The sequence below is a fragment of the Entelurus aequoreus genome, linkage group LG13 (assembly GCF_033978785.1).
Source record: "Entelurus aequoreus isolate RoL-2023_Sb linkage group LG13, RoL_Eaeq_v1.1, whole genome shotgun sequence".
Taxonomy (NCBI): domain Eukaryota; kingdom Metazoa; phylum Chordata; class Actinopteri; order Syngnathiformes; family Syngnathidae; genus Entelurus; species Entelurus aequoreus.
The window spans coordinates 49772339-49783534 of NC_084743.1; positions in this window are offsets into that span (position 1 = coordinate 49772339).

An 11196-nucleotide genomic window follows, 5' to 3' on the forward strand; every position below is an offset into this window, starting at 1 on the left:
CAAAAGTTGTTCATTTGTGACCTTCAATTAATACCCGGAGCTGGAGACAAAGACACAGGGCCGGCCCGTGGCATTGGCCGTATAGGCAAATGCTAAGGGCGCCGTCCATCAGGGGGCGCCACGCCAGTGCCACAAATGTTGGAGGAAAAAAAAAAAAAAAAAAAAGTTGGTACTATTATTTCTAAATACATAAAATAATCCCACATTAATTAAAATGCAAAGTAAAGCCTATTTAATATAAATATTATTTGTTACAACATTACGCCCCCCCTCCCCGGCACGGTGCGCCCCCTCCCTTCCCGTATCATGACTCTTTTTGGACGTCACCACATAAAAAAATCAACACAAGATGTCAAAACGGCCAAAACTGTCAGGTGCCCAGGGAAGAAAAAAGAGAAAAGAAGAGGAGGAGAAACGAGAAAAAGACAAAGGTAGCAGGTAGGTAACGTTAGCCTACATGAAATTATTTGTCTATTACAGAATGTGATAGTAACCTGGCTTTTTAGCATTAAGCTAATGTTACATGATTCGGCAATTGCTAATCAATAAATAGCTAGTTCTGTTTTAACGTCGGGTTAATATTGTGGAGGGGGCTAAATTGTTATGGAAAATAATAATGTAACGTTAGGTAATTACAGTACTCCCTGGTGTACAGTAATTTTTAAGTCATTCTAGTTAATGCAATATTAAAAAGCACAAATAGAGAACTCTGTAGGATCCCCTTTTTTTGTAATATAGTTGTTAAAGTCATACTGGTTTGATATTTTGTTTTGTGCAGTGCCTTATTTATATTGTATTTTTAATTTATTTTATGCAACTTGTTGACACGTTTTATTTTGTGTTTATGTATGTAAAAAATATTGTATTTCATATATTCATTTTTTATTTTTTGTATTAATTTATTTATCCATATTTTTTTAAATCTTGTTAACCATTCTGATTGTTAATTTGCTTTCTTTAAGTAAAAAAAAAGGTCAAAGACAAAGCTATTCGGTTTCTTGTGAGTATATACACTTCACTGCCGATGTGGGGGGGGCGCCACCTAAAATCTTGCCTAGGGCGCCACCTCGTATGGGCAAGTAAATCTTGGTGCCAGCTTTCTTTATTCTACTGTAATGTCTCCAGATGATAACCAAATCTTCTGGCCGGGTCTATAGTGTGTATAGTTGCTTGCAACAGGGGCGTTCGATGCGTTCAGTGCAGTAGTGTTGGAGTAGTGGTGCTTGTAGGTGGTGCATGCATTAAGTTTGGTACTTTCTGTTCACAACTGCTGCCGCCAGATAGCCCTCTGTCTCTGAGGGTGAAAAGAAGAGCCGAGTGCGTAGGTCTTCTCAGCCGGTACATAGCCTCTCCACCACGAAGACCCGAACATTCCTCCTCGTGGCCACACACGGTAACTGGTGCCTTGCGTGCCAGGACGGGAGTGGAAGAAGTGTCAAAAGATGGAGCTAATTGTTTTAATGACATTCAGACTTTACTTAATTAAATAACGGAGCAGCATCCCCTCATCACTAGTGCAATAACAGCGCCGGAAATGTGTCCCGTGAAATGTTTTAGCGCTTTCATGGCGAGTTTACTGACAGATATGAGTAAGAACTTTATACTTTATATTAGAATTGGCAACAGCGGTGGATGAATGTCCCATAACAAGAAGATAGAGAAAAAGAAGAAGCTTATCGACTATGGTGTCGCCATGGACTACAGAGCAGTGGCGTGCAGTCACTAGAGGCAGGGGAGGCACGGCCTCACCTGCCATCATGTAAAGAAAAAAAAAAGTAAAAAGAAAAAACAATTTATTAAATTGTTATATGTATCCAGTGATTATACTGAAGTTATTTTCCATTTAACTTCACCAGTTTTAGATTATTTTTATTTTTATTTTCACATTTGCCGTTCAAATACTGAGAAGAGACGGTGCGGTGATCAGCAGCCAGTTGAGGCACTTGTGCCTCACCATGGATTGCGACTCGGCTAACTGCTGGCCTGCTGTGCAGTGAGACTGTATTGCTATATGAATTATATTATACATTTCCATAGTTTAGTTAGCTGAGGTATATAATGTACAGTGTATGTTGTCAACAACTGAATGTGTGTAACGTATTTTTAGTGCTGAGCATTCATAAATCTGCTGCGAAGACGCACTGTGAGAGGCTCGTCTCATAACCCCGCCTCCTGGTGCCAAGCACCTCCGCCGCAGAATGCACCGCCCGACGGGAGCGCCACACCAACCAAAGCCGACACCCAAACCCTCCACGTGCAAGACCGAATCCACCCAAAAAAAGTCACTTAACAAGAAGCCAAAAAGTGTAAAAACAACAATGCTCGCGCTGCAGGAGCCGCGAACGACCGCAGGGACACAACATTAGGTACACCTGCACTGCAGGTTCATATGTTTGTAAATCTGACTGTGATGATGCAGTCGTGCCTCACCAGACATTAACCTCACCGCACGCCACTGCTACAGAGGTGGACGCGCGCACATTTTCAGGACTCATGCAGATCCAAAATACAGATCAGCAGGTACCAGAAGGTAAGAAAAGTTTATTTTGCATAATATTGCGAAACAAAACGCCAGATAATATGTCTTACCTTATACACACAATAATAATCCATCAAAGTTGTACTAAAATATTTTGATAGATTTTTGAGCGCCGTGTGTAATGTTCTATATTCTCAATGGAACATATAAAATGTTGGTGTTGGTTATTTGAGTCATATTGCAGTCTGAACATATCTCTTATGTGTGACTGCCATCTACTGGTCACACTTATCATTTCACCATGTACCAAATAAAATAGCTTTGAGGTCGGTAAGCCCAACCAAAATTATTCCGCACATTAGGCGCACTGTTGAGTTTTGAGAAATTGAAAGGATTTTAAGTACGCCTTATAGTCCGAAAAATACGGTACATACTATATATATATATCTATATATATATCTATATATATATCTATATATATATATATATATATAGATGTATATATATAGATATATATATAGATATATATATAGATATATATATATAAAAATATATATATATGTGTATATAAACCCATGTATCGCGATGCGAATTGAATCGTCCGACACAAAGAGATTTACATACCTATTGTATGGCTTGTATGGCTTATATAATCCGCATTGGGGATGTAAATCTCTTTGTAATGGACGATTTGATTCGCATTGCGAAACATGGTTTACGATGCGATTCAAAAATTATTAATTTATAAAAAGAGAACGATGTGATGCCATTCGGTTTAGCGCATGAACGACTCAAAACGATTCGAGTTAGTGTATTAATGATTTGATTCGATTCTATACATATATGTACTGTATATATATATAGTCGAAGTTTCTGTGGTTTATCCGTTATACAGGGCTCAATACCGGCATAGAGCGGAATATACGTTAGGTCAGGAAAAAACACAGAGGCTATATCATCCCTACAAGCCTGTTTCGCAGGTTTCCCTGCTCGTCAGGGGATTTTTTTTTTTTTTAATAAAAAAATAAAAATCTGCTGGTCAGGGGATTTTTTTTAATTAAAAAAATCCCCTGACGAGCAGGGAAAATTATACCTATATATATATATGTATATATATATATATATATATATATATATATATATATATATATATATATATATATATATATATATATATATATATATATATATATATAAGACAAACAGGTCCTAGGTGAGGGATCAGACAAAGAGCAGCTCGAAGACTTCTATGGGAATGAAACAACAAAGTCTCAGATTTCCCTCGCCCGTACGCGGGTCACCGGGGCCCCCCTCTGGAGCCAGGCCCGGAGTTGGGGCACGATGGCGAGCGCCTGGTGGCCGGGCCTGGCCCAATGGGGCCCGGCCGGGCACAGCCCGAAAAGGCAACGTGGGTCACCCCTCCAATGGGTTCACCACTCATGGGAGGGGCCGTAGAGGTCGGGTGCATTGTGAGCTGGGCGGAAGCCGAAGGCAGGGCACTTGGCGGTCCGATCCTCGGCTACAGAAGCTAGCTCTTGGGACGTGGAACGTCACCTCGCTGGGGGGGAAGGAGCCTGAGCTAGTGCGCGAGGTAGAGAAGTTCCGGCTAGATATAGTCGGACTCACCTCGACGCACAGCAAGGGCTCTGGAACCAGTTCTCTCGAGAGGGGCTGGACTCTCTTCTACACTGGCGTTGCACGCAGTGAGAGACGACGAGCTGGGGTGGCAATTCTTGTTTCCCCCCGGCTCAAAGCCTGCACGTTGGAGTTCAACCCGGTGGACGAGAGGGTAGCCTCCCTCCGCCTTCGGGTGGGGGGACGGGTCCTGACTGTTGTTTGTGCTTACGCACCAAACAGCAGTTCAGAGTACCCATCCTTTTTGGATGCGCTCGAGGGAGTGCTGGAAAGTGCTCCCCCGGGTGATTCCCTTGTCCTACTGGGTGACTTCAACGCTTATGTTGGCAACGACAGTGAAACCTGGAGAGGCGTGATTGGGAAGAATGGCCGCCCGGATCTGAACCCGAGTGGTGTTTTGTTATTGGACTTTTGTGCTCGTCACAGATTGTCCATAACGAACACCATGTTCAAACATAAGGGTGTCCATATGTGCACTTGGCACCAGGACACCCTAGGCCGCAGTTCCATGATCGACTTTGTAGTTGTGTCATCGGATTTGCGGCCTCATGTTTTGGACACTCGGGTGAAGAGAGGGGCGGAGCTTTCTACCGATCACCACCTGGTGGTGAGTTGGCTGCGATGGTGAGGGAGAATGCCGGACAGACCTGGCAGGCCCAAACGCATTGTGAGGGTCTGCTGGGAACGTCTGGCAGAGTCTCCTGTCAGAGAGAGTTTCAATTCCCACCTCCGGAAGAACTTTGAACATGTCACGAGGGAGGTGCTGGACATTGAGTCCGAGTGGACCATGTTCCGCTTCTCTATTGTCGAGGCGGCTGATTGGAGCTGTGGCCGCAAGGTAGTTGGTGCCTGTCGTGGCGGTAATCCTAGAACCCGTTGGTGGACACCGGCGGTGAGGGATGCCGTCAAGGTGAAGAAGGAGTCCTATCGGGTTCTTTTGGCTCATAGGACTCCGGAGGCAACGGACAGGTACCGACAGGCCAAGCGGTGTGCGGTTTCGGCGGTCGCGGAGGCAAAAACTCGAACATGGGAGGAGTTTGGAGAAGCCATGGAAAACGACTTCCGGGCGGCTTCGAAGCGATTCTGGACCACCATCCGCCAACCTCGGATAAGCGGAAGAAGATGGATGGATGGATGGATATATATATATATATATATATATATATATATATATATATATATATATATATATATATATATATATATATATATATATATATATATATATATATATATATATATTTGTAATAACATTGGATGCTAGTTCTATGATTAACTACTTTTCTCCATAAAATTGATAGACAGTCAATTTCTGTATTACTTAAAAGTAAACTGGTTTTGTTAAATATAATGCCTCCCAAACATTTCATACACAAATAAGGCAACAACAGAAGTAAATTTGTAAAATAAATCTGTACAGCAGATATATAGGCATCTACGTTTGTACATCAACAATATGATTTACCTGATTGGTTGGAAAGGACAGATTATAAAAATAATAATAATAATACATGTTTACTTTTTTTAATTGATTAAGAGTTGTTACAAAAAGGAATAGTGATTAATCTAAAACATTTTTTTTTGACACCCCTGATCTACGTTTAGTAGTAGATAAGCTTTCCGTGTGCCAGCAGATTTGCACGTGTTTTTGGAACACTCACACCTTTAGTAGATCAGGCTCATAGTATTCCTCAGGCCTTCTTTGCTTGAAATCCTCCTCCTTGCCACGTGTGAGTAACTTCTTCTGCAGCCGCTGCGATTAAATGTCTGAATGTGCTGATTATTTCATGACAAAGCCTAATAAAACAAATTAGGTGATGCCTTTTGGGAGCCGAGTGCTCCTCAAATTAAAGTCTTATGCATGAGTCTGTTCAGAGTCAAATTCCCAGCTCCATCCAAATGTCAGCGTGGACTTGGACTTAAAAATGTCTAATAGATGAGTTTTCATAGCTGTGATTTGTCTTGTTTGACATGCATGCTGTGTTGCTGTGTAACCAACGTCCTCAGGAGTCAAAGGTTCTTTTTTGTCCTCTACCTCATTTTCTTATGTGTACCATTAATCCTTCTTTTTCTTCCTTTGCTCAAATGTTGTACTTTATTTGCCTCTGCGGAGCTCTTGCAAAATGTTGGACGGTAGTGTTGTTCAGCCGGAGAAGTAAAATCTGATTTCTTTTCCATTATCCATACCTGTTTCCTCCATTTCCACACAAAAGGAGCGTAGGCCGGTAGGCTTAGCACCACAACCGGTGCCAATCGTTGTCGCTCTTCCAGGTGGGTGATTTATGCCTGGCACTGTGCCCCGCAGCGCCGCAGAGCCACTGTCGTCTTCCTTCTGCCAGCCTCGGCCCCTGATGGGAAATAAATCCTTCCCAGACACCACCGCCAGCAGCAGAGACCCAACTTTTAGTCCATTATTGTTTTCTTTACTTGGAAACATGGAGTCCTCTGTGTTTCCCATTACATTACTCGGATTGATTTCAATCTCCAGTCTTTGTCCAACTTTGTTCTCAATAGTGTTAGCACTTCCTTCACTTCCGTCACTTTCTGAAAATAATAGTTATCAACACCGGTGGAAAAAAAGACATAACCCAGGAGTACCTCGGCTTATGAGTTGATTTGGCTTTGACCTAAAATACCGGTATTTCAAATGTTTGTTTCCTATTGAAATGAATAGAAACGTCATTATTCTGATCTGATCCCACAGAAAACACCAAACTTTTTTACATATAACATGCTTTTAAATAAGTAAAACTAATTTCTGCATAAGACATATTGTATATTGCTCCAACTAGTGGTACGCCAAAGAATCACTTGATTAAAGTCCAGTGTTTTATTTTCCTGTATTCAAACACAGGATTACAGTTCAAACTTTTTGTAATGTTACAGCGGCCAAAAACATTGAATATACTAGCTAAATAAAATATCTGCCTTGTTTTTAATGAATACTTGGGCCTACTACACTAATGTATTTTATTGTTGGTCTTTATGGTGGTACTTGGAGAGCCAAGTTTTTTCTGAGGTGATACTTGGTGCAAAAAGTTTGAGAACCACTGCAATAGACAGCACTACAAACATCTACAGTAGTATTATGAAGTAGTGTAGTAATAACGTACAGAATGACTTTATCATAGCGTTATCGACTTTTATTTATTTACTACGGGGGGAAATTGTGGGGACAAGAGGGAGGTAAGATAGAGAGACAACAACAGAACAGCATCAGCAAATACAATATGTACAAATATGCTACGAAAAGTGATAGCAAAGAAGCAGTTGTCCCCTGCTGGGCGCGTGTGCCTATCTATCTATGACAGGGGTGTCCAAACTTTTTTCACTGAGGGCCGCACATGGAAAAATTAAAGCATGCGGGCCCATTTTGATATTTTTCATTTTCAAACCATAACAAAATATATTTATTTTTTGATTTAACGCTTACAGTAAATCTCTATATCAACTTCCAGTTGATATGAAGTAAAAAAATTTTTAAAAAAAAGGTTTTATGCCTTTTTTGTCAAAGACAACTTGGTTTTTTATAGTAAAACTGAAATATGCCGTTTTTAGTAATTAGAGCCATAAAAGATCAATAATGCTGGACACCATTGATTTTAATTCATTATTATTTTTGAGTAATCACAGTGTAAAGATGAATAAAATCCCATTAAATGTATTTGGGATCCAAAATGTGCCCCACTCATAAAGTGATACATTTATTAGTTTTTGGTTTTCTTACTTTCAACACTTAAGCTACGAGATCAACTTCAGATATATCTGTCGATTTTACGTTTAAACTATTATTTTGTTTGTTTTAAAGAAAACTTTGATGTTTTTATATGGCAACCACACAATATATGCAATATTTTCTCCACATAAAACATTTTAAAGTGACATTTTTGAAGTAGTTGGAGCCTTGAAAATAATTCATTATAACATTGATTTTTTTGTCTTTTTTTTTTTTTTGAGCAATGGCAAAAAAAGAAAAATCAAGAAAGACAAAAGAAAAGAAAAAACAGCCTGCATGGCAGCTTTGTGTCAACATTGCAACTTTTTCTCGTTAGATTTCACCTCAATCCATTTTAAGTGTTTTTAAAAAATTTTGCAATAGCATTTCCAAAATGTGTGGCGGGCCGTTAAGCAATTAGCTGCGGGCCGAAAAAAGCCCCCCGGGCCGCACTTTGGACATCCCTGATCTATGATATTAATTTAACATTAGACAATAGAAGTAAGGGAACTTGTCACACTTAAGAACAAATAGGCCATCCTAAGAGTGCTCTGCAGCACTCGTAGATTTTGTTCTTACCTACGAACAAATCCCAGCCAAGAAAACATTGGTGAATGCAAAAATCTCCTTAAAAACTTCGTAAGTGGGCCTAAGAACAACATTTGTTCCTAAGAACGGTTGCTGAATGGGGCCCATTGTCCCCTGCACCTTAAAAGTATTTTTCTAAGTGTGCGTATGTCAGTGCTGTCAAACAATGAATTTATTTAATTATTGATTAATTATTATTCAATTGCTAGTAATGTCCGTGGGTGCATCATTTAAAATAACTTTAAAAAGGCCACATTATGTTGCCATATTGTCAGACTGACATACACAAACATGTTTTTGAATGTTTTACACAAATACACATAATTTATTTGCTCAAAACTTGCTAACCGTTTTATCTAAAGTCTAGACAGAGTGTATTTTGAAAAGAAATGTGCCACCAATCAGAACCTCCACACTCATCTTTGCACTGGCGTATGCATTCACTTGATCACTGACCATTTAACAACCCACTCACCCTTTCAGGCAACCATCTGTGGTTAAGGTGAAAGAGAATGTGCGCTCAAAATAAATTGCACGATTAATCTGCGTTTTTTTAGATGATCAATGTGATACATTTTTGTGATTAATCGTATGAGTAAACACGTTAACGTTGACAGCACTAATGCAAGTGATTTAATACAATAATTTCCAATTAACAAGTCTTGAAAAAGTGGGATAATATTATATTCAGTGTTGTCTTATATAAAAGTAGTTAAAAAAAAATCAGTATTGTCATTTCCAGAAATATATTTAAATCTTTATATGTTATAACAAAAAGTTAAATATATTTTTACAGTTAACACATTTTAAAAAAAAATGTCATCGCAGCGTGTTGGACTTACGATGCATTTCAGCAAAATTGTCGTTGACCCCTAGTCCTGCAAGATATCACGAGAAAGACAAGGGTCCACTTCGAGAGGAAGAGGAGGGATTATAGGAAAGAGAAGACGACGGATGAAGTCTAATGGCTTCAATCTGGTCTAATCCTTCCGTTTTCACCAGACTTGTCGGCTGAACACACACAGTCTGTCTCAAATTGTTCCCATACAAAGCTGTCTCACTCACACACATAGATGCATGCAGGCACATGCAAACTTGTGCCATGTTTTTTATTATTATTATTATTTTAACTGTGATGTATGACCAGTATTCCAATTGTGTACATAATTTTCACAAAAAATTTCAAAAACATGTGCCCCGGTCTCAAAACTAGTTAATAAAAGTGATGATATTAGTGCACACACACCAGCAGTGTGCAGGGAACACATAGCAAAATGTGTAAAAGGACTGCATAGATGTGCATTCCTAGTGGATGCAATATGCATTAGGAAATAAATAATAGAGATGGTGAGTGACGTTTCACGTTCAGCCTTCTAGAGGGACCAGCAAGACATGAGGACATTCTCAAAGGAGGGTCAACCCGTTTAAAAGTTGAGGAATGATAAAATAACTTAAAAGTTTAACGAGCTGGACGAAAAGGTGAAAGGAGAAAAAAAACTAAAATAAATTTAAAGAAAAAAAATGGGCCTTTGGATGTTGGTGCGGAATATTCAACTAAATTGTTTGGGGGCCACATTTTCAGAAAGCTAGGATGGGGCGGGGTGTTTATTAAGGATCCCCATTAGTCTACACCGCAGTGGAGAGACTATTCTTCCTGGGGTCCAGGCAAAAAACATCACACAATCACAAAACAAAATGATTATGATGCAGTACAACATGATCAATAATACAATTTTGTAATACAAAAATTGCGACAACGAAAAACAACAGTTTAGATAATAATGTCCATACCAAAAAAAAAAAAAGAGCAATTTAAAAATTTTTTTTTTTTTTTTTGCAAAAATATGGTGGACTTTAGAGCGACCTCTACAGCAGGGGTTCTTAAAGGCCTACTGAATCCCACTACTACCAACCACGCAGTCTGATAGTTTATATATCAATGATGAAATCTTAACATTGCAACACATGCCAATACGGCCGGGTTAGATTAGTAAAGTGCAATTTTAAATTTCCCGTGAAATATTCTGCTGAAAACGTCTCGGTATGATGACGTTTGCGCGTGACGTCACGGATTGTAGCGGACATATTAGGACAGCATTGTGGCCAGCTATTAAGTCGTCTGTTTTCATCGCAAAATTCCACAGTATTCTGGACATCTGTGTTGGTGAATCTTTTGCAATTTGTTCAATGAACAATGAAGACAGCAAAGAAGAAAGCTGTAGGTGGGATCGGTGTATTAGCGTACGTGCGTGCCGCTATGTGCATGTCACGTACGTAACTTTGGGGAAATATATGTGCTGTATGAACTTTACGGAGGTGAACGGTACTTTGGGCTGTGGGATTGGGTGTGTTGTGCGGGTGTTTGAGTTGTATTGGCCGGTTATATGGACGGGAGGGGGGAGGTGTTTGTTATGCGGATTAATTTGTGGCATATTAAATATAAGCCTGGTTGTGTTGTGGCTAATGGAGTATATATATGTCTTGTGTTTATTTACTATTTTAGTCATTCCCAGCTGAATATCAGGTCCCACCCGCCTCTCACAGCATCTTCCTTATCTCAATCGCTTCCACTGCCCTCTAATCCTTCACTCTCACATTCCTCATCCACGAATATTTCATCATCGCTCAAATTAATGGGGTAATCGTCGCTTTCTCGGTCCGAATCGCTCTCGTTGCTGGTGGCCATCATTGTAAACAATGTGCAGATGTGAGGAGCTCCACAACCTGTGACGTCACGCTACTTCTGGTACAGGCAAGGCTTTTTTATCAGCGACCAAAA